The sequence below is a fragment of the Terrapene carolina genome, unplaced genomic scaffold (genome assembly GCF_002925995.2).
Source record: "Terrapene carolina triunguis isolate 2854851 unplaced genomic scaffold, T_m_triunguis-2.0 Scaffold21, whole genome shotgun sequence".
Lineage (NCBI taxonomy): Eukaryota > Metazoa > Chordata > Testudines > Emydidae > Terrapene > Terrapene triunguis.
Genome location: NW_020664372.1, coordinates 38,355,133 through 38,379,631, shown reverse-complemented (window position 1 = coordinate 38,379,631; position 24,499 = coordinate 38,355,133).

Below are 24,499 nucleotides of genomic sequence, written 5' to 3'. Positions count from 1 at the left end.
GATGCATTAAATAAAAGAGCATTTCTTCCAGTTTCATCTGTGTTCATTTTCCCTTCCCACTTCATTTCCCTATTGATTGTTTTCTAAATTGTCATCACAACAATTCCTTTGTCTCAATGGAAATGCTAAACGAGATTCTTGCTCTTCAGTGCTCATTTTTAACATCTCCGTTACTTGGATACTTTTACATAATAATCACTGAGGAATATTTAGCCAAAACTATTTTTTTAAATAAAGAAAAATCTTCTCATCTTGAATTTGGAGGCTTTGTGGGTTGTTGCTTCTGGAATTCTGGGGGATTCAAGACAGGCTGGCCACACTCATTGCAAGAGCTCTCCTACACCCATTCTGCTCTAGGAAAGCTCTCTTTCACCTCAGAACAAGAATGAGTATGGATCAAGTGGAATGTGTTACTCACTCTATAGGATTGAGCTGAATTTTCTTGGGCTTTAGCTTCTAACTTCCATTGGCTCTCCACCAGACTTTTATAACCCCTATTCGCTGTAAAAGCACGTCTAGCTGTAATCTAATGCTGCAGTAGCAATATGCAGCTCTCACATAGAAGACCCCGTAGTTGGAAGAGTACTAGCTCGAGAAGGCTAAACAGCACTGAGTAATTTTACAGAGACAGCAGAAGTTGTAAGGCCTGGTCTCACTACAAAGTTAGGTGACATAAGTCACCTTCCATTGACCTAGTTGTGCATATGTCTACACTTAAACTTGTCTCCTGCTCCCCATTACACTGACATTGTAACACCAGCTCCCAGTAGTGTTGAGCCTTCTTTATGCCCCCCTCTCCCCCCGGGTGCCTGACCAGCAGCTGCCACTCTCTGGCTGCCCAGCTCTGAAGGCAGCACCACCTCCCGCAGCAGCACAGAAGTAAGGGTGGCTTGTGCTGTTGCTGACAGTGGTGCTGCCTTCAGAGCTGGCAGCTCTGAATGTATGGGGTTTTTCTTTTTTCTTTTTTCCCCCCAAAGTTTTTCTCACACACCCCACCCCACCCCCAGTTTGAGAACCTCTGCTCTAGGCTAGAGTTCTTCAGTTACTTATGTCGAACCTAACAACTCTCCAGCAGCTATCCCACAATGCCCAACACTGACTGCTCTGGTCACAGTTGAGCCCCACTGTCCAGGGGTTATGTAGACTAGAAGGACCCCTCCCCTTTAAAGCCCCACATGTTTTTGAAATGCCTCTACGGATTGCACAGCTGGGTGAGCACACCTAGCAGCTCTCCATTGTTGTGTGCTGACCACGCCAGCTACGTGCCCCAGCTTGGAGTAGACAGGGGATAGTCCATCTCCTGGGCCTGTGGGGAGAAGAAGCTGTGCAAGCACAGCTATGGCCCAGCTGAAGAAATGTCGACCTCTACAAGCAGATTGCTCAGGGGATGCAGGAGAAGGGGTACATCAGGGACCAACAGCAGTGCTGCGTGAAAGCAAAGGAACTGTGGCAGGCATACCAGGAGGCCGTGGAGGTTAACAGTCAATCTAGTGCCGAGCTACAGACCTGCTGCTTTTACAAAAAGCTGCGTGCCATACGTGGCAGAAACCTCACCACCACCCCGCAGGCCAGTGTTGATACCACTGAGGAGCCCAAGCCATGGGCCCCTGGCGAGGAGGAAGTGGAGGATGGGGGACATGCGATCAGGCGGTCGGCTATGCCACGAGCCAGGACTGTGTTTGACTCCACCACAGTCCAGTCAGTCCTGGCAGTTGAACACTGGTGAGCCCAATGCAGGGAGAGGATCCTCCTGTGAGTGCATACATTTATTTCCCATTACAGTGATAGTGCCCCAAACTTAACAGGAAACAGTGATTGAATTTCATTATATTACTCATACTAGAAGAGGCAGCAGGACAGCAAAGAGAGAGAGCATGTTATCTGCTTTTCAGCCCCCTGTAGAGTTAGGCAAGGGGGAGGGGAGCTGTGGAGCAGTTTGTTTACATACACAGGGATGTCCCTTGAATCCTCCTGAGATCTCAGTGAAACTTCCATGGAGGTACTTTGCAGTCCTCTCCTGAAGGTTTGCCCTGTTCTGAAAGTTTCATGCAACTGAGCAATTCCCTCCTCATTTCCCTCACCCCTGGTGGGCCATGCTCACCGCTACTGGTGCTGTGAGTAGTGCTGTGCACAAGTACTCCCAAGCAGAAGTGTCAATAAGCGTGCCTCGTTTAAAACTTTAGGGGACTGAGGGAAGGGAGTTTTATCGATAGCTGCCATTGCGGCCTTGAGGGGTTTCCCCCTCCACCCTCCACATCCACGGAATGCCTGAGCCAGATAAGGAGGAGAAAGAAGAGGACTCAGGAAGACTTGTTCAATAAGATCCTGCAAGCCAGTGCTGCATCAGACCACGAGCACAGGGCCAGGAGGGTGAACGTTGCAGACGCCTGGAGAAGGGAAGAGTGGACAGGAGAGAGGCCCAGGAGCCCCAGCAGGAAAAGGAGAGGGCGATATACCGGGACTTAATGGGGCTTTTCCGGCAGCAAACTCGGATACTGCAGACTCTTATGGACCTACAGGTTCAACAATCCGGCTTGCCTCCCACTGCACTCCATAGAGAACTCCATTGCAGCAACTCCCTACACCCTCTTAACATTCCACATGGCATCAGGGGCTACTAACCTACTCTGACCACTCCACCCCGGGGGACATTAGACAACCACAGCTTCACATACCCTGACCTGTGAAAGCCACAATTGGTGTGATGTAGCTAAAATGGACATGAATGGTCTTTCCCCTTAAGTTCTGTTACATTAATTTATAAAGTTTGTAATGTATTTGCTTTTTTTAAAATTGCATAGATTTTTCTTTTCATTGATTTTGTTACAGAATAAAATTCTATTTGAAATATAATTCATCTTTATTAGTTCACAACATATGCTGCAGAGTGCTTAGCGGTTCTGAAAGCAAGAAATTACTTGTACTGTACAGTGTGACACAAGTTCTTAGAACAGTGAAAAATAGTGTAGTAATCATAAATGTACAGCTAGCACTGCAAAATTAACAGGTGCATTGACAGTGTTTTATTCATATATGTACACCAAGCACCATACAGTTCCTAGCAGGGTCAGGTACAGCACAGTACACCACAATGCAGCACTATGGCTCACGGTTAAAGTGCTCTTTCAAAACCTCCCTGAGCCATGTAGCTCCGCATAGAGCTCTTCTAATAGCCCTTGTGTCTGTTCAAATTCAGCAGACAGTTGCTCCACCTCCACCCTAGCAGCAAATTTCCCCCCTTAGATTCGCAGATATTAGGCAGGATACAGCAGGCAGCTATAACCAGTGAGATGTGTTTTTTTTCTCTCTGGGATCCAATTTTGTGAGTAAACAATGTCATCATCCTTCTATCTACCAAAAGCACCTTCAACTGTCATTCTGCCCTTGCTAAGCTGGTAGTTGAATCTTTCTTTGTCAAGGTGGCCAGGGTAAAGGTTCATGAGCAAGGGGTAGGATCACTATTGGCATTTCACAACACCAACCGTAATCTGCAGGTCGGGAAAGAAAGTCCCTGCATGTAGCTTTCTGAACAGTCCTGTGTTCTTAAAGATGAAAGCATCATGCACCTTCCCTGACCAGCCAACACTGATGCTGGTGAAATGTCCCTGGTGATTCACCAGCACTTGTATAACCATAGAAAATTTTCCCTTTCATAGAATCATAGAATACCAGGGTTGGAAGGGTCCTCAGAAGGCCATCTAGTCCAACCCCCTGCTCAAAGCAGGACCAATCCCCAACTGTTGATGTACTCTGTGGCAAGATGGTCACAGAGGGTTATGTGATATGCGAGCCGTCTATTGGATATGCAGGCCGTCTATGGCTCCACCACAGTTCAGAAACCCCATTGCTATAAATCCATCCACTACATCCTGCCATTGCCAAGAGTCATAGTTCTGTGTAGCAGGAGACTATTAAAGGTCCTGAACATTTTCATGACAACAGCCCTTCCACTGGATTTTTCAACTCCAAAACGATTTCTCACTGACCAAGAGTAATTCAGCATTGCAGGTTTCCACAGTGTGAATCCACTTGCTCCTGGTGTCCCTTGCTGGAGGGTTGGGGTGAGTTCGGTGCATAGATCCAGGAAATGCATGTGGAAGTTCTGCAGCCACAGCTCACCATCCCAAGACTGAGTTACAATGTGGTCCCACCACTCAATGCTCGTTTCTTGGGCCCAGAAGTAGTGCTACACCATCTGCAGCTGCTTGGTGAATGCCACCAGCAACCTTGAATTTGTTCTCGCTGTGTCCCTCAGCAATCTGTTCTCCAAGAAATCATTATGTTTCCTGCTGATTCGGTTCTTCTTGCAGCTCTGTAAATACTAGAGGATCATGAGTCTTACGCTTGCAACGCTTATGACAATAATGCAGAGCTGTGCAGGCTCCATGCTTCTGTCAGAGATGGTGGATTTGTGGGATTTTGAAAAAAATGTCGTGAAAAATATGGAATATACACGACATGGATGGAGACAATTGCCCACTGGGAAGTTGCACCCTTGCTCCCAGTCACCCTGCACAACTTGTTTCTGCCGCACCATGCATTGCCAAAACTTCCCAAATGACAGTGCACTGGATGTTGGCAGGTTGCACACTGGGATACCTACCCATGGTGCACTGCACTTTGCATCGATACAAGCATTCCTAGTGAGTATGCTCACCGCCAACACAAGCAGCCAACTATGCAAGAGCACAAGCAATATAGTAACTGCGGTGGCTTTATGCTGATGTAACTTGCATCAACCAGTTTGTAGTGTAGTCATGGCCTAAGTTAGAGCTGAATGAATTTTAGAATTTTTGAAGTTACGACGTCAGGTTACATCACTTTAAAAATGTTCCCTGTTACTAATAACACCACGGAGTATGAAAACGGAAAGGTTTTTAATAATCTAAATTCATTTCTAATATTTTACTCAGTTTAAACAGAGAAAATAGACTTATTAACCAATATTTGTGGGGGGTTTTTATGCACATCACAATGCTATTAGATTTACCCTAATCAGCATGAATCATGTTAGACTGGCTTACACAACACCTTCTACACTCCTTTCTGGTGAGAGTGACTTGTTTTGTGCAAAGCATTTTCTTTGCAGTCAGACTGAGCAGATGGAAATAAATGCATGCTTTTAACAAGTGTGACTTTCTATAACACTTGACCTTCATGTGTGAGTGAAACGGAAATGCAAAACATTTACACCCACCACCTTCCAGTGCCTGAAGATACACTCAAATTGCATATTCTTGGGGAATATATCTGTCAGAGTGTGACATGTCTCCTGGCAATGCTACCCCTGACATGAATAACATCAAACTACAGAATACTAGCATTCTTGTGTTGCTTTATCTATCCTAGAAGCTTCATTTGGTGGCGTGAATAATGTGAGATGAAGTATATTGGAAAGTAACTCGCTGTCTAGAAGTGTACTATGTAAGTTACCATTATTTTAGCAGTCATTAAAATCAGGGAGCTGAGAAACAAAAGAAAAATAGATGGGTAACATGCCACTACAAAGCAAAGGCAGATGAAGATTCACTGATGGTTCTGAAACATAATATTTGCACATCACTTTGCTGCAGTAAATAACCTGAATAATATGATGCTCAGCGTTCTTTTTAGTATACAAGGAATATCCAATTCCTGCCACAGCTCAGTGGACTTCAGTTTTACAGGAATAGTCCCCTGCTCTTGCACTGGACTCTGTTCATGTCAATCCCTTGAACCCATATGAAGACCTGTTGATGTCATTGTGGATCTCAGTTCAGGACTGGGGTCTTAGGAAGCATAATGAAAGGAATGTTTTGTTTTATATCATTCTGTTAGCTGGGGATTCTAATTTTAAGTCTTATTTACCAGCTACTATATAAACTAGTTGTTCAGTGGTATGCTGTGAAATTTCCAAAATCTATTCATGGACAGTTGGTATCTTTTCTGACTTCCATTGCCATGTGCTATGTAAAATGCCCAAGGTGGGGAGGCAAAGAATGTACAGAACTTTGTTAGCAATGAGAAGTAGAATCTCATTTTATTCACACTTCACAAAATGGAAGCTAAGTAGAACCATGTGATCATTTGAAATAAAATAATTTTAAATCCTTTCACTAAACTTTATTTTTTAACCAATTGTAGCCTGACAATTGATAGCAGAACCTTTGGGCTTGAACCTGGTCCCAACCTCATCAGTAGCAGAACTCCCATTGAAGTCAGGATTTGGCCATCAGACTTGTAAGTGGTATCCACACCGGGCAGTATAGTATACTGATAATACCTCGTAGGAAGCAAGAGCTCACTGAACAGCTGTTAACAGTAGACAAAGATTTGAAAGTCAGCTTGAAATCAGCAACAAGTCAGAGCTTGGGACAACTTAAGAGCAAACGTTGATACCATATATCTCATCTTTGCTCAGGGTTACAATGAAGTTGCCAGCTAAAACTCGTTCTCTCCTTATAGGGTACTGAAGCAGGCACTTCACTATCTGCCACTTTTATTTATGTTGGGTGAACTGATCTACAAGTTGTTGAAAAACGAAGAGAGTACTCTTCCATCCTTGGGATTGTAATAAAAATAATGGACCAGATTTCACATGTGATGTGGCTTCTCTGTGCTGCTCAGGTGGCAAAAGGTGCTGGATTCTGGCAGTAAATGGCCAGCTGAGAATTCCTCCATCCCTGCACTAGCCACCTTCCCTCCATCCCCCTATAAGGGGTGTGCAGGGGGCAAAAAGAGGTGTCTGGGTTGAGGAGGGGCAGGTGGAGATCTGCTCTACTGCACCAATACTTAACTGATGTATGGTCATTAGGTTGCTCTAATTCAAGCCAGGTTAGTGACCAGTGCAGAATGACCCTCAAAACTGGGGAGCCGTAAACAGCTCTGACAGTCCTGCTCCAGTGTAGCAACCTGCATGGAACTTGGAGGGAAGACCACAGTTTGCAGAAGGGAAGAGTTTGGAGGACACCACTCGGAAGCCAGTCTGTGTGCATGTGGCTTGAATGCTAGGTGCAGTTACAGCACCTCTGTACATCATTCTCAGGGACAGATTATGACATTCTGAGGCCCTATGTTATGTCAAGTGTAAGAGTCCCCATACCATGAAAAAAAAAGAATTTATTATTTTCACAGAAAGGACATTGAATATATAAACACGAAGGCTTTATGTTCTCACAGGAAAACAAGAGAGTATAAAACCATGAATAAGGAAAATTATCCTTCTTTTCACATGAATAAATGAAAAAAACATTTGATTAATTTTGTTAGGGAAGTACCAAGTTTATCCAGACTATACAAAAAATATTTTTACAAATGTTTATTCTGATTTAACTTTCACTTTGAAACAATGAATTGTTGGGATTTTTCTTTTGCCATACTATAAAAATACAGTGAAGTTTCCCAAAACTGACGGCAGGAAGCCAACACACATTTATCCTCCTCAAGATCTACTTGACCCAAGTCCATAAAACGATCACCTGCAAATTCAATCACGTGAAGCATGGATAGCGCATGAAGCAGAAAGCGGCATGTGCACTAAAATACATAATTGTACATATGTACAGATCAAAAGAAGAAAACACACTAACACTTAAGAAAAACAGGAGTGAAAGCAATATGTGACTGAGCGTGCTGGACTGTAAACAAAAGATGGTGGCCTTCCAGCTATTACCAGCCAAGGGGGATGCTATAAATGATGTCACTCCTAGGACGAGTCCCATACGAGTACGAGCTTGGCAGGATTGCTTCATGACACTGCTGTCTCCGACCTCACATTATTCCCGATTTTTATCAACAATGAGATTATTTATTTATTTATTTATTTATTTACATAAGTTATGAAGGCATGGTCAGAATTTTACCAGTAGCAGCTAGCCAACAAAATGTTGCCTTAGGAGACTGATAGCAGACTTAGGCCTGGTCTACACTAGGCTTTTATGTCGAATTTAGCGCCGTTATATCGAATTAACCCTGCACCCGTCCACACCAGGAAGCCATTTAGTTCGACATAGAGCTCTCTTTAAATCGATTTCTGTAATCCTCCCCAACGAGAGGAGTAGCGCTAAATTCGAAATGGCCATATCGAATTAGGCTAGGTGTGGATGGAAATCGACGCTAATAGCTCCGGGAGCTATCCCACAGTGCACCACTCTGTTGACGCTCTGGACAGCAGTCCGAGCTCGGATGCTCTGACCAGCCACACCCCGGGAAAATTTGAATTCCTTTTCCTGTCTGGGCAGTTTGAAGCGCAGTTTCTGTTTGGACACCGTGGCGAGCTCAGCAGCAGTGGCAACGATGCAGAGCTCTCCAGCAGAGATGGCCGTGCAATCCAATAGAAAGAAGGCCCCAGCATGGACGGATCGGGAAGTCTTGGATCTCATCGCTGTGTGGGGAGATGAGTCCATGCTTTCCGAGCTGCGCTCCAAAAGACGGAATGCAAAGACCTATGAGAAGATCTCTAAAGCCATGGCAGAGAGAGGCTACAGCCGGGATGCAACGCAGTGCCGCGTGAAAATCAAGGAGCTGAGACAAGGCTACCAGAAGACCAAAGAGGCAAACGGACGCTCTGGATCCCAGCCCCACACATCCCGTTTCTACGAGGCACTGCATTCCATCCTAGGTGCGGCCGCCACCACTACCCCACCCCTGACCGTGGACTCTGAGGATGGGATATTGTCCGCGGCCGGTTCCTCCGACATGTTAGCGGACGGGGAAGATGAAGAAGGAGATGAGGAGGACGAGGCAGTCGACAGCGCTGGCACCGCTGATTTCCCCGACAGCCAGGAGCTCTTCATCACCCTGACAGAGATCCCCTACCAACCGTCCCCCGCCGTTACCCCAGACACAGATTCAGGGGAAGGATCAAGCAGTAAGTGTTTTAAATATCTAAACATTTATTTACAACATAACTGGCATATTTAAAATATTAACAGTAGCTAAAGTGCTTTAAAACATGTAAACATTTATTTGCAACAAAACAGGAAGATTGAAAATATTAACAGTGGGTAAAGTGCTTCAAAACATGTAAACAGGAAAGTCAAACAAAAGGGGAATCAGTGCAAAGTGTATCATGATTAGTCTGTCTTTGGGCGCCTCAATATATAGTCCGAACCATTTTCAAAAAATTGCACAATGTCCGCTTCATGATTATAGTGCCCAAAACCCTGCAGTCATTTGTCCCTCCAAGGGCACCTAAGCCAAGAACTGGTCAATGTAACCGGGGATAGAGGCGACATCCTCCGGGGAGAACTCCTCATACACCTCCTGCAGGTGTTTTTCCAGCCTCATCAGCAGGTTCCTGGGCAGGGAGAGCTTATTAGGCCCCCGTGGTAGGACACGTTTCCCTGCCACAACGCCAGCAGGTACTCCGGGATCATGGCCTTGCAGAGCAGTGCAGCAAATGGCCCCGGTTTCTGCAGGCTGTCCCGGAGCATCTTCTCCTTCTGGCTCTCCGAGACCTTCAGGAGGGTGATGTCTGGCATGACTCCCTGCTGTGAATTAGGTAGGGGAAAGTTAGTATTGGGACTGCTTGCCCGTCCCTTTACAGAACTGCAACCGCCGGTTTACAGCCACGCGGTTTACAGCCGCGAGGGGGTGGGACAGGGCCAGAGTTCATGCTTGCAGGATTGCTGCCAGCAGAGACTCGCATTGCTTTCTATGTGAAAGGAGGCCAGTGCCACTCTTAAAGTTTTAAGCGGCCACAAGTCTACGGCTTACCATGTTTGCCAGCTAGACAAAGTCCGGTGTCCAGCCCTGCTCCTCAGCTCGCCACAGCAAGACCGCAGGCACGGTAGGCGAGGGCCGAAAATTCGACCTTGTCCTCAGTGCGCGTGTGATAGGTGCTCTGCATGGTCTTGTTCACAGAGAAAGACTATGTTCTCTGTTCACAGATACATTGCTCTGTCTCAGGAATTCACTCCCTTTTTCCAATTCCCACAGCCACATCTGCCCAGAGGCTAGCGCACATTAGGAGGAGGAAGAAGAGGACACGGGAAGACATGTTTGCTGAACTAATGGCATGCTCCCGAGCACAGGCAGCCCAGCAGACACAGTGGAGGGAGAACTTGTCCCAAATGCACCGGGCAAACATTGAACGGGAGGAGAGGTGGCGACAGGAGGACAGGCAGGCTACTCAAACGCTGCTTGGACTAATGAGGGAGCAAACGGACACGCTCCGCCGCCTTGTGGATGTTCTGCAGGACCGGAGGCAGGAGGAGAGAGCCCCGCTGCAGTCTCTCTGTAACTGCCCTGCCCCGCCACCAAGTCCCATACCCCCCTCACCCAAAGTCCAAACACGGAGGGGTGGAAGGGGCCGTGAAAAATTTCACTCCACCCCTGCGGACTGCTCTACCACTAGAAGGCTCTCATTCCCCAAAATTTGAAAAGTCCTTTCCTACCCGCCTCACACAAGACCCCGTCCAAGTTTCACCCCCCCGTTCCATGTGCGGTTGTTAATAAAGAATACGTTTCTGTTCATTTCTGTTTCCATCCTCTTCTTTTGGAGGGGAGTCTGTCTGAAGGGGGGGGAAGGGGCTTGGTCATTGGACAGGACAGTCACCTTTAGCAGGGGGCAGGTGCAGCAGCAGGGCACATATACAGTGCAGTGACTAGTTATCCTGGTCAGTCTGGGAGGTGGTTTTCATGTTTTGTGTGGTGGGGGCGGTGGTGTTGCTCTGTGACTTGGTGGCGGGGGAGGGCAGTTACAGATCTTATGCAGCGGTCCTTACCCTGCATCACAGAGCCGCGCAGCAGGGGATCTGTAACCCTCCTCCCCCTGCAAGACAGTCACATAGCCGACACATACACGCAGTCCCGGCCAGGAGGGCTGGCAGGCTCCGTTGAAACAACCAGTCCACCACCGCGGAGCCTGTCATTCCTGGAGTTTAGAAGCATCATTTGCATCACAACCCTAAACCCGCCCCCCGCCACAGTCTGCGTCCCAGCTTTAAAACATTCCCGCGAAAACAGTAATAAAGACAACGGTGTCCATTAACAAAACAGAACAGATTTTATTTTTTGGGAAGGGGGTGAAGGGGGTATGTAATTGGAGAGGATAGTCGACGGCAACTGGGTAAAGAAACGGGGGCAAGTTCTGCCTCTGTGTCCACAAACTTAAAAGTCACTGGGTACCCTGCTCAGCCTTGAAACTGGCTTTCAAAGCCTCCCGGATGCACAGCGCGTCCCGCTGGGCTCTTCTAATCGCCCGGCTGTCTGGCTGGGCATAATCAGCAGCCAGGCTATTTGCCTCAACCTCCCACCCCGCCATAAAGGTCTCCCCCTTGCTCTCACACAGATTGTGGAGCACACAGCAAGCTGCAATAACGATGGGGATATTGGTTTCGCTGAGATCACAGCGAGTGAGTAAGCTTCTCCATCTCCCCTTGAGACGGCCAAAAGCACACTCCACCACCATTCTGCACTTGCTCAGACGGTAGTTGAACAGTTTTTTTTCTGTGTCCAGGGCGCCAGTATAGGGCTTCATGAGCCAGGGCATTAGCGGGTAGGCTGGGTCCCCGAGGATCACTGTAGGCATCTCCACATCCCCAACAGTTATCTTGTGGTCCGGGAAGTAAATACCTTCCTGCAGCCGTCTAAACAGACCAGAGTTCCTGAACACGCGAGCGTCATGAACCTTGCCCGGCCATCCGACGTAGATGTTTGTAAACCGTCCCCGATGGTCCACCAGTGCTTGCAGCACCATTGAAAAGTAGCCCTTTCGGTTGATGTACTGGCTGGCCTGGTGGCCCGGTCCCAGGATAGGGATGTGAGTCCCATCTATAGCCCCACCGCAGTTTGGGAATCCCATCGCGGCGAAGCCATCTATGATGGCCTGCGCGTTTCCCAGGGTCACTACCTTTGACAGCAGTACCTTGACGATTGCCTTGGCTACTTGCAGGACAACAACCCCCACGGTAGATTTGCCCACGCCAAAGTGGTTCGCGACTGACCGGTAGCTGTCCGGCGTTGCAAGCTTCCAGAGGGCTATGGCCACTCGCTTCTGGACAGTCAGGGCTGCTCGCATGCGGGTGTCCTTGCGCTTCAGGGCAGGGGACAGCAAGTCACAAAGTTCAAGGAAAGTACCCTTCCGCATGCGAAAGTTTCGCAGCCACTGGGATTCATCCCAGACCTGAAGCACTATGCGGTCCCACCAGTCCGTGCTTGTTTCCCGGGCCCAGAATCGCCGTTCAACAAAATCCACATGCCCCATTGCCACCGTGATGTCCTGGGCGCTGGGGCTCGTGGTTTCTGACAGCTCTGTGCTACTCTCCGACTTCAGGCCCTCACGGCGGTGCCGTAGCCTCCTCGCCTGATTTCTCTGCATCTGCCTCAGGGAAAGGTGTATGATAAGCTGCGAGGCGTTGAGAACGGCCACAACTGCAGCGATGGTCGCAGCGGGATCCCTGATCGCAGTGCTGTGGCGTCCGCGCTGTCACTGATCAAAAAGTGCGCGAACTGATTTCCCGCTGGCGCTTTCAGGGAGGGAGGGAGGGCGGTAGTGACTGACGGATGACGACAGTTACCCAAAAGCACCCTCGCCACATTTTTTTACCCAGAAGGCATTGGGGGCTCGACCCAGAATTCCAATGGGCAGCGGGGACTGCGGGAACTGTGGGATAGCTGCCCACAGTGCACTGCTTCCAATGTCGACGCTTTCCCTGGTAGTGTGGACTGACAAAGTCGAATTACTGTCCTTAGTGTAGACACACACGTTCGACTTTCTAATATCGATTGCACATATTCGATTTAACTAAAATCGAACTACTCTCGTAGTGTAGACATACCCTTACTCGTAGAAATACTAATTTTACAAGTGCAATTATCTTTTTTTTTCTCACCCCTGGCCTCCCGCCTGTCAGTAATGAATAATTAGTGAAGGGTAAGGGTAGGGCAAGAGTATTTGTGTAGCCAGATGTGTATATATTTTTTGTCATATTTGAACAAAAATGTCTATATTTAGAGAGAATCTTCTTTTTCCCATATCTCCTTTATTTATCAATCGATTTTGATAAAATTGGAAATGGAGTCAGTTTTTTTCTTTTTTAGAGGCCTCATATTGCGAGGCCCTAAGCTGTAGCTTAGTTATTTTATGCCCAGGAGCTGGGGGCGGGTAGGGGAACAGAATCCCGGAACCCAGTTCTTGGGCTGCTGCAGTGCAGAAGTAAGGGTGTATCACTCTCGTTTCTGCACTGCCTCTGTAGGTGGGTCTGATCTACCCACGAAAAGTGGCTGTTCAAGGGAGGGACTACTCCTGTCCCTCTCCAGCGCGGCCGGAATAGTAGCTAGGAGCCCCAGGATCCCAGCAGCAGGGGAGAGCAGATTTCATGGGGGAGGGCTGATTTCACAGTAGGTGACACGTTTTTCATGGCTGTGAAATTGGTAGTGCCCTACCTATAGACTGATCAGCTCTATAGCTCCTCCTGCCTAATTCTGCTTGGATGACTGCAGCCTTCTGATCTGCTGCTTTCTCTCCAGACTCCAGATTGCTCACTGACCCCGTTACTGTAAGCGCAAAAAAACAAAACACCAAGCTGAGGGGATGGACATCAGGCAGATCATACCATACCGCTGCCAAGGCCTTAAAGGTATAATAATCTGATACTGACCTACTAAACAGTCTTCTCTTTAACTGGGTTAGCCATCTCTCGCTGATACTTAACGGAAATATGTGGGGATGGACAGACAAAAGCAGTGTTCCGATTGAAGGGAAATAGGATGGGTAGAGAAAGGGATTTCTTTCTCTGCAGCTAATCTTTCTCTTGCTAGTGTTAAATCATACCTTCCAGAGAGGACTTTTATCCCTGACCCTAACTGTCTCTTATTTAATGTCTTCACCAAATCAGCCAAGAGATCACTGATTTAAAACCAATTCCAGGCTGGTTCTGGTTGTTCACAGCCGAATAACTTTCAGTAAGAGTTGACATGACTTAATTCAGTTGCCAACATACCAGGAGGCAGTATGATTAGTGCTTGTCAGACATTCATCATTGACCATTGCCAAATCCAATCCTCTTACTCTGATCACAATTACATACTCACTTAATCTCTCCGGTTCAGATCTTTCTTGAATTTGCACTCCATAGCGCAACTGTTGTTCCTAGTGTGACTGGCTTTGGCAAGAGATAAGTTCAAGCATGGGTCATTGCCCTTTCCTCTTTGGATAATTCGCTAAAGCCTTTCTCTGGTTTGGGGGTCTATTTGATTAAATATTTAGTAAACTAGGCCCTAGGGAAACTACCACTACGCAGATGTAATGAAGATAATTCTGAAGAATATTTTTATTCCATTGAAGTACACCAGAATACCTTGATTGGGTTCACTGCTAGTACTTCCCAATTCAGTAATCTGCAGGGGATGGGATATTGAAAAAAACATTCTATTTAGAGACCGTTTCCTTGATCTACTGGATCATACGATTTTTCTTCTTTTCTAGTTGTTCTTACTTAAGGATACTTGCACAAAAAATGGAATCTTTGTTGCTTTTACAGCCCTAGTAAGTTTTTTCTGTTCCTGCTGCTTATTCTTTCCTTCAAGTCATAATCAGTTTATAGCAGTGTAATCATCCCCAGCACATCAGCTAATTATGATATCACAAAGTCTTATGACTTCAGGTGAGGAATAAACAGCATGAGCAGATAAACTCCTAAACTGCATTCATACATGCTGAGTAACAAAAATAGAGAAGATACATACACAAATAATCTAGAAGCATAGTAATCTGTGAACACATTTTTTTTCAAAGTTGTTCCATGACACATCAAATGGTGCTTAAAACTGATCTTGAGTGGGGGAAATTCATTAGTTCAGGTAGAGGAGTGGTAATGGATTAATAGAATTCTTCTTTAGGTCACTGGTTCAAACCCAACGCAGGTCAGTATTAACTGAAAATTATTGCGGAGTCCTGGTTCTTCAGCAGCCATTGTGAAATGTGTCCAGGGTCGTAGTCTGCTTCCTAAAGGAAAAATGTCCACACCATCAATACCACAACTCTGCTATGGCATCCTTGTTACCGTTCTTAGAAGAGAGTACAAGGAGTGAGAGGAGAGTTGGCATCTCTGCTGAAACTGATACTATAGGAGCTATACAAAGAAAGATAAGTCTCTCTGAGCTGAAAACATTGCCATGGTCTATGGCTTCATATGTTGCTCATTTATAAAGCAAAATATTTCAGTGTCCAATAGATACAGTGCCCAGTTGTGGTAGAGGTTTTATGATGTGCCTGTAGGCACTTGTCCACCAGGATTGGACTGAGACCACTAACTCAAGAACCAAATGCCATCACCGTCTAACTGCTCTTGTTAACTACCAACCAGAGCGGAACCAGTGAACTACAGGTAAAAGGTTCTACATCTCCTGTGCCATCCAGTCTTTCTTTTTTTTTTCAATTGTTTAGAATCAGCATGCCTTACATAAGGTTCTCCCCCCACCTCCGCCATTAAATCTTCAGCCAAAATGTTTCTTTTTCAGTGCTGCCTTCTCTTCTTTTATAAGCTTGTTTCTGACTCTTTCAACAGCTTAAAACATCTGCATAGCTAATCTACTACAAATGAGCTCTTTGAACAGTTTCCCTAACGCATTCCTAAACTACTGTTTTTGAACAATTTCCCTGACTCCCTAAACTCTGAAATGAACCAGCTTTGGGCAGAACAGAATGCCATTTCATGTAGCCAACATTACTCTTGGATACTTAGACAACTCATGAGATGAAGGATATTTTTGAGAACTGGAGGGCAGAAGCAGGCATCTTGATGGGCATTTCTGCTTTGGCACATCTCTAAATGTGGATGCTTTAATATGTGCTTGTAAAAAGATGCCTTGATGATGAGAGGAAAAGTAAGTCTCAGTGGGGTGCATACCAGGGTTTATGGACAGTATTATCTGACATGATTGCCTGCAAAGCAGGGGACTGGACTTAATGACCTAGAAAGGCTCTTCCAGTCCTATATGCCATGTGTTTTCCCCTGGGTTTCTCAGAAATAAGGTAGAAATACAGTTTCCCTGAAGCAAGTTCTTTTAATTATAAAAAAAAAAAAAAAGTGTCATCTTGCCAAAAAATAATCAGGGCTGCTTTTGTTTGGGGGCTTTTTATGAATTTTTGTGCTCATGTGAATTAGTGTCTTGGGGAAGCTGACTGTAATTTGAATGACTGGACAAACTAATGCCTTTGTTTTGACTTTGAACAGGATTTGTTTTAACTAAATTATGAATAACAAGAAAAAATGTCACAAACAAACATAGAAAAAGACATCTCTGTGTGATCAGTCCAAACAAACAGAATTAGCTTTTTGTAGCTAAGGGATAACTCTTCAGTGGAAGACAGACTTGCTTGCTTAGCAAATGATCAGCTATAAGGTGGTTTGTAGTTGCAGGCTTATCTACTTCTTATACAGATGGCTTCATGCATTTTTGAATTTTGATTGAATAAAGTGACGTTTAGATCATTTACACCTCAAATCGTGACCCCAGTATAGTGGACACCTGAGCCCCAGCCAGCCTTGTACCCTGATTATTTACTGGGCCGTACTATTCTGAAGAAAATGGAGCGGGGTGGGGGGGAAGGAGGGAGAGGAGAGCTATACCGACTCTCTGCAGACACAAGATGTGGCATAGTTCCAGAGTTGGGGAGCTCATGTTGACAAGCTGTCCTACGTATACTCCTATCTATTCAGGCCCAGTAGGATAAGGAGTTATTCAAGCCCTATGGTTAGAGACAAGGCCTTCTAATTATAGAGGATCAGAGTTCCTTGGGATGTTTGAGGGGGGGACATGGTTGCTGTGAGACTGACTCTTCTTCACCTTCCCCAGATGGTTCTTGGCTGAGTTCCGTTTCAGAGCTGTCAGCCAGAGCTCCGTGGTCCTATTCACTCTGTCTCTTTCCAATGGACTGTCCAGCCTCTAAAGAGAAAAGACTTTGACCCATGCCCCTTTGGTTCACTAGGCAAGCATTTCTCCTGACACTACTCTACAGCACCCTATATTTATCATATATGGCAAATAGGCTGGGCAGTATCTTCAGAAAGAGAGGAACTGGATGGCTGCACATGCATTGTGACTACCTCATGGGGAAGTTTTGAAGCTTTTCTCCTCAGGTTTGGCATTAAATTTGGCAGCTGCAAAGTCCAGACAGGTCATGCATCTCCTGCCGGCTTCACAGCACAAACACCACTGGTCCAAGCATTTTATAAAAACAAATACTTAGAGAACATTTAAATCACTAATATGAAAAGAAATGTTTGTTTATTAATGTTGGTAACAGTCCTACAGGCTTCAAGCCAATGGGAGTTTTGAGCTCCAGGACTGTAGCAATCAAAATTCAATAAGAACCTTTTTATTGATGCATTCCCCTCCTGTGCTGCAAACCCTAACACACAGGCATTGTGCTGGTCCATAAGAACTAGGAAGTGAATCTAGCTAGAAATTGAAATAAAACTACAGTGTAATTCCAGGACCAAAGTAGAAAGAAATGCAAGCTTAAGTAAACAACATCAAGGATGGATAGTAAGTGAGATTTTAAACATTCTTTCAGCTCAAATAACACGTGAGGAATATTACTTTTATCTTGACCATGTCCCTTTGCAATCTATGGATTTATTTATAATCTGCAGAAGAGATTTTGAGAACACAGTTTTAGCAATACTTTAGCAAGTTCAGTCTCTGTTATACCCTGTTCATCTGTTCCTATTACTTCTATATATTGTGGTTGTGACAACACATCCAATGAGCAACTCCAGTTTCCAACTTAATTTAGCAGCTCAATTTAATACCTCCTCTTTATTCACCATCTGCACCACAATAATTGTACTTGATGTTTTGTTTGGGGTATTTTATATGGAAAGAAACTTTTTGGTAATTCAACTTTAATAAATTCCAACAGACTTTTCTACCTTATTTGTCCCCTTCCAAAAGAGAGAGAGAATATGCAGAGTAGTCTAGAAACGTTCTCTGTTTAGCCACCCACAGTTATTGCTTATTCCTAATTTTTCACTATGTGTAAACTCTCAGCTCAGTTAAACAAACAGGAAAATTGGAATTCACAAACAGAACGGCAAATCCTACTAGCCGACTACTCCACATCTGAAGTCCTTTTTATTTGTCATGCAAATTCTACAAATTCTAATTATTTGCTTAGTGTCAAATGACATTTGCAAATTAGAGGTTAAATTACTCAGAAAAATTGTACCTGTTAAGCAAGTTTGCCTTTTCTAAAATAACCTATTTAGTCATTTAGAGTTCAGTATTTGGTAGAAGAAAGCACTTTCAGTCAAAAATGGTCCAAAAAAGCATAGATACTATCCATTCATTGTCCATATTCTCCTATATCCCTTCCCAATCATAGTCCAATTATAATCCACATCATTCCAGCTGCTAAAATCATCACTTAATAATAGGTTAAAAAAATCAAAACAAAGACATTTAAAAATGTAGGCAACTTTATACTTGGTAATACTGGTTCCAGAAGATATAGCAATATCTCCTCCAGCAACATTTCTAGAAGAAAGAGAGAGGAGATAAACTGAGAGCGGTAAGACCTGGTCTAGGCTTAAAACTTAGGTCAACATAAATATGGTGCTCAGGGATGTGAAAAATCCACACTGCTGAGCACTGTAGCTATGCCCATCTAACCCCTGGTGTAGATGCAACTAGGTCAACAGAAGGATGCTTCTGTCTCTTGGGATTCCCTCAGAGACCTTTCCACTCAGCTGTAGTCTTTTATTTTATTTAAAGAGAATTTTGTAATGTGGCATTACACCACCGTGGGTTCGGCTCTGGTGGCTCCAGTTTCAAACTAAACAGAGTGAAAGTCACCTCTACTACTTGCTTCAAATTTAGAGTCTCTAGGGACACATAAAGACCAAGGGTAGTGACCACACACACATTCACAAGTACAAGTTCAAGTCTGTTTTGCAAGTTTTATGATTACCCAAGCATATAGAAATTCTATACAGATCTATACACAAGTTACAAAGATGGTTATACTCTCATCCTCCTAGATAGTGTTAGGGTCTGATGGATCTCTCATGGATTGATCATCAGTAAAGGGATGGTTCCTGCTGAAGTTTCCCATAGGGTGCTCAATTTTCTTAATCTGGGCACCCTCTTTTTATAATGTGATTCTGTCTATACTTCATTAGCATTTATGCACATAGTGCACCCTGCAGTTAGGGCATGTGTTAGAAAAATGTGACTACTGGGTATATTGTAAGCAAAAATTTACTCTTAACTTTTTACAATATCACCCATTGGTACATCTTTTCCCATAATTTTTTGGCCTACGGTCATTCTTTGGTCACTTTCTTATGTCAAGCATTTCTTAAGCGTATAGCCTAGTATGGCTAAGCTTAAAATCTTACAGGCCTCAGCCTGTAGGCCTTGCATTTCAACCCTACTTACTTAGATACCTAATACATAATTATCCCTTCTAACTACTCATCCGTCTTATACTTCTATAATCCTACAATTTAACCCTATTTAGCATACAAAGATTATATGATATAACATGTTAGCTAATTATAACATCACACAATAAATGAACAATAAACTAAAGTCATTGACTACACGGCTCATCCAGAACATATCATCTAGTTCTGAGAGAACACTTCATCCAGTACTCTGGGATCCAAAAAACTCAGTTTGACTCCAGCTCGTCACTCAGGTAACTTTATTAGGCATGTCACAGCTCTTTGCCTGTGCTGGCCAGGCCCAGATGCAGGCAGTTTATGGACAGGGTGATACCACAATTTTCTCCCAATGAAAGTATTTTATACACCTTAATCAACTCACCCCTGGATCTACTTTTTGATAAACTAAGCAGATTGAACTCCTGAAGTCTCACTGTAGGACATCTTGTCCAGACTTTGAATCATTTTTGTGGCTCTTCTCTGCATCCTCTGCGGGTTCTAAATATCCTTTTAAAAATATCAGGACTGATACCAGAAGACTGCATCCAGTGTCTCATATAGAGGTAAAATCCCCTTCCTCCACTACTCCCCCATTTAGACATCCAAGGATCACGTTAGCCCTTTTTGCCACAGCATCGCACTGGGAGTCCATGTTCAGGTGCTTGTCCGCTAGGATCTCCAAATCCTTTTCTCAGTTCTGCTTTCCAGCATACAGTCCCCCATTCTGTAGGCATGGCCTGCATTTCTTGTTCCTAGTGGTATAACTTTGCATTTGTTTGAATGGTCGCAGCTTACCAATTCTGTAGGACTTCCCTGTCCCATTCCTTACTTACCATTTGTGTAATTTGTAAATTTTATCAGCAGTGATTTTATATTTCCAGGTCATGATACAAATGTTGAATAGCTGATCCCTTGAATAGAAATGATCCACCTAGAACCCCAATGGAATCACCCCATGATTAATCCCCATTGATGACTACTTTTTGAGATCTGTCAGTTAAACAGTTCTTAATCCATTTTACATGTGCTTTGTTATTGTAGAATGCTAATTTTTAATCAGATTGCCATGGCAGGATTACCTCAAACACATTCCAAAATCTAAGTATATTACATATATGCAGTTAATATGTTGGGGTGCTAAAAGTGTTATCTCATAAAAAAAAATGAAATAGGCATGTTTGAGAAGACTTATTTTCTATGAAATTATGTGGATCAGCATTAAATATATTCCTATCCTTTAATTCTTTATTGATTGAATCCAACGTGAGCGTTGTCATTTATTTGCCCAGGATTGATGTCAGGCTAAATAGCTTGAGTTACCCAACTTGTGCTCTTTGAATATTAGCACTCTCTCCCTGGAATTTCCCCAGTATTTCAGGATGTATTAAAATATAACATCATCAGGCCAGAGATCTCCTCAGCCAATTCTTTTAGGACACTGAAATTCCCTTATTAAGTAGATTTATTGTGTCCTGATTAAGCAAGTGTCTTTGGAGAACAAAGTGACTCAAAGTGACTTTTATGGGAAAGAAATTAGACTTATTCTGTGTAATAATTAAACCCATAAACATCATTGTATTCAAATGCCAAACAGGTGTGTACAAGATAGCAAGAGAAAGCTTCTTTGATGTGCTTGCCATTTTGTGAATACCCCATGTAAGAACATGCACCACTTGTTGAATGTATAATTAGAAGTTCTTAGCACTATTATCACCCTGGTAATTGTGATTGACATGAGAAAATAGATAACCAATCTGCCCACAGAAGCAGCTTCATTGATAATTAGCATCCCATTTCACTAGAAAAGTATAAATACATGTAATAGTCAGAAATGCAGCATTTTGGATTTCCAGAAATTCTTCTAGCATTGTCCCATTAAAAGCACTAACACATAAGAGGCTTTAAAAATACCTCAGATTTCTTTGTAAGCCTGGCTTTCACCACTGATGCCATGATGTTCTCCTGCAGGTGCTCTTCTGATGGACAGTTCTCCTTAATACTGGGGCAACAGCAATATTGCACCCCTCTAAATCAGGTATATATGATGTGATGGAACCTGCAGAGAGTGTAGGGCAAAAGGGAACAGCATCCCTAATGACTCTGGCTAGTTTTCTCTTTCATGAATTTCCCTTTTAAAAAAATAGGAGTCACAGCGCATCATTGAACTTCAGTCTTCTCTCAAAATCAAGTTTCTCTTGACTAGCCTGGGTCAGATCCTACTGAGAACTGAAAGTGCCATTTTCATTTTTTAATTTCTTAGGATGTTGATGCTGTGATGCTGGCATACCAGGAGCCAGCTTTTGCCAAGGATTTAGGCTTCAGTTGAGCACTGACAAATTCATTGGTGGAAACCAGTCTGTTTCATCTGTGTGTTTATGAAATGCTTGTAAATTGTGCATGCATTAATCTCACTTGTAATATCTTTATCACATGCTATCAAGTAATATTTAAGTTTTTTGCTTTATAACTGGAAAAAAAAATTTTTTTTCTCTGAAACTGTGAACTGAGTCAGGAGGGATCGTCTCTTGCTCATTAAGAAGGCCCACCAAAACTTGTGACATCACAGTACAGAGACTTTGTTAATTTCCCCTTCACAACCACGAAGAGGCCATGTGCAAAAGGGCTCATCCTATCAGTATGAATTCTGAAAGAAGGAAACTAAAAATGTTCATGTCAGCTTTTTTTTTTTTTTAATCTTTCTTTTGCTATTTGTGCTCTCACAGGGCCAGAACTACGAAACAGAAGCAGAGATCCCAGGGTCAACTAGGGTTAGCCCTAAAAGACATTCCGAGCTGACAGATTACTACAACTCTTTCACCTTTTAAAATCATAGACTGTAACTCATTTGTGTGTGTTTGCTTGCTTTAACCTTGTAAAACTCTCATTTCTTTTTCCTAGTTAATAAATCTTTAGTTAGTTTATTACAGGATGGGCTACAAGTGTTGTCTTTGGTGAGAAATCTAAGGTACTAATTGACTTGGGGTAAGTGACTGGTCTCTTGGGACTAGAAGCAACCTGAATATTTTGTGATCTTTGGTATAAATGATCATTTATCACTAAACCCATCCTGTGTGGGTGGCAAGATAGACTGGAATGCCCAAGGGGACTCTCTGTGACTCCATGGTAAGACTGTTATAATACTTCAGGAGTTCACATTTGTTACTAGTGTGGTGAAATCTAATTATAGAACATACCACCAGTTTGGGGTCTCTGCCCTGCTTCTTGACAGTCTGCCCTGAGGTTGGCACTCATGGTCATGAGCCACTCCAGGCACTGTGACAGGTGCTATTAGGAGGAAAATATTTAGATTACTGCTTTAGAACTTCGTTTCTGCTCTTTGATTTAGCGATATTAAGCACTCTGAGCTGTTTTGGAGTTTGAGCATTTAATACAACCTCCCTTCCTTTCTTGGACAGTGATGTGCAAAACTCCACAGTTTGGTTTTGTAGACTCTGAATTTTGTGCTTAACCAAGTCCACGTGGCTAAATCAAAACTCCAAACAAATAGAGTGAATTCACTCACCTCTATTGTGTTGCCTGTGGTTTTGCAACATTTTACAAAATTTTTGAGGTTGGGTTTGATCCAAAAGATGTCTGAATTTTTTTTTTATTTCAGAAGGTGGAGAAAGCTACTAGGGGAGAGGCCTTTCTAGATTTGATTTTGACAAATAGGGAGGAACTGGTTGAGAATTTGAAAGTGGAAGGCAGCTTGAGTGAAAGTGATCATGGAATGATAGAATTTGTGATTCTAAGGAATGGTAGGCGGGAGAACAGCACAATAAAGACAATAGATTTCAAGAAGGCAGAGTTTAGCAATTTCAGGGAGTCGGCAGGTAAGATCCCAAGGGAAGCAAGTCTAAGGGGAAAAACAATTGAAGACAGTTGGCAGTTTTTCAAAGAGATATTATTAAGGGCACAAGAGCAAACTATCCCACTGCGTAGGAAAGATAGGAAGTGTGGGAAGAGACCACCCTGGCTTAACCAGAAGATCTTCAATGATCTAAAAATAGTCCTACAAAAAGTGGAAACTACGTCAAATTACAAAGGATGAATATTAACAAATAATGCAAGTATCTAGGGACAAAAGTAGAAAGGCCAAGGCACAAAATGCGATCAAACTAGCTAGAAACATAAAGGGTAACAAGAAAATATTCTACAAATACAATAGAAGCAGGAGGAAGACCAAGGACAGGGTAGACCATTTACTCAATAGAGCGGTGGGGAAATAATAGCAGAAAATGTGGAAATGGCAGAGGTGCTTAATGACTTCTTTGTTTCGGTTTTCACCAAGAAGGTTGGTGGCAATGGGACATCTAAAATAGTGAATGCCAGTGAAAATGAGATAGGATCAGAAAAGGCTAAAATAGGGAAAGAACAAGTCAAAAATTACTTAGACAAATTAGATGTCTTCAAATCACCAGGGCCTGATATGCATCCTAGAATACTCAAGGAGCTGACTGAGGAGATATCTGAGCCATTAGCCATTATCTTTGAAAAGTTATGGAAGACAGGAGAGATTCCAGAAGACTGGAAAGGGGCAAATATAGTGCCCATCTATAAAAAGGGAAATAAGGACAACCCGGGGAATTACAGACCAGTCAGCTTAATTTCTGTTCCCAGAAAGATAATGGAGCAAATAATTAAGCAATCAATTTGCAAACACCTAAAAAATAATAAGGTGATAAATAAGAGTCAGCATGGATTTGTCAAGAACAAATTGTGTCAAACCAACCTGATAGCTTTCTTTGACAGGGTAACAAGTCTTGTGGATGGGGGGAAGGGGTCGACGTGGTATATCCTGATTTTAATAAAGCTTTCGATACTGTCTCACATGACCTTCTCATAAACAAACTAGGGAAATGCAGCCTAGATGGAGCTACTATAAGGTGGATGCAAAACTGGTTGGAAAACTGTTCCCAGAGAGTAGTTATCAGTAGTTCACAGTCATGCGGGAAGGACATAACTAATGGGGTCCCCCAGGCAGGGCCGGCTCCAGGCACCAGCTTCTCAAGCAGGTGCTTGGGGCGGCCGTTCCGGACAGGGGCAGCAGTTCCAGGTATTCGGCGGCAATTCGGTGGACGGTCCCTCACTCCGCCTGGGAGTGAAGGACCTCCCGCCGAATT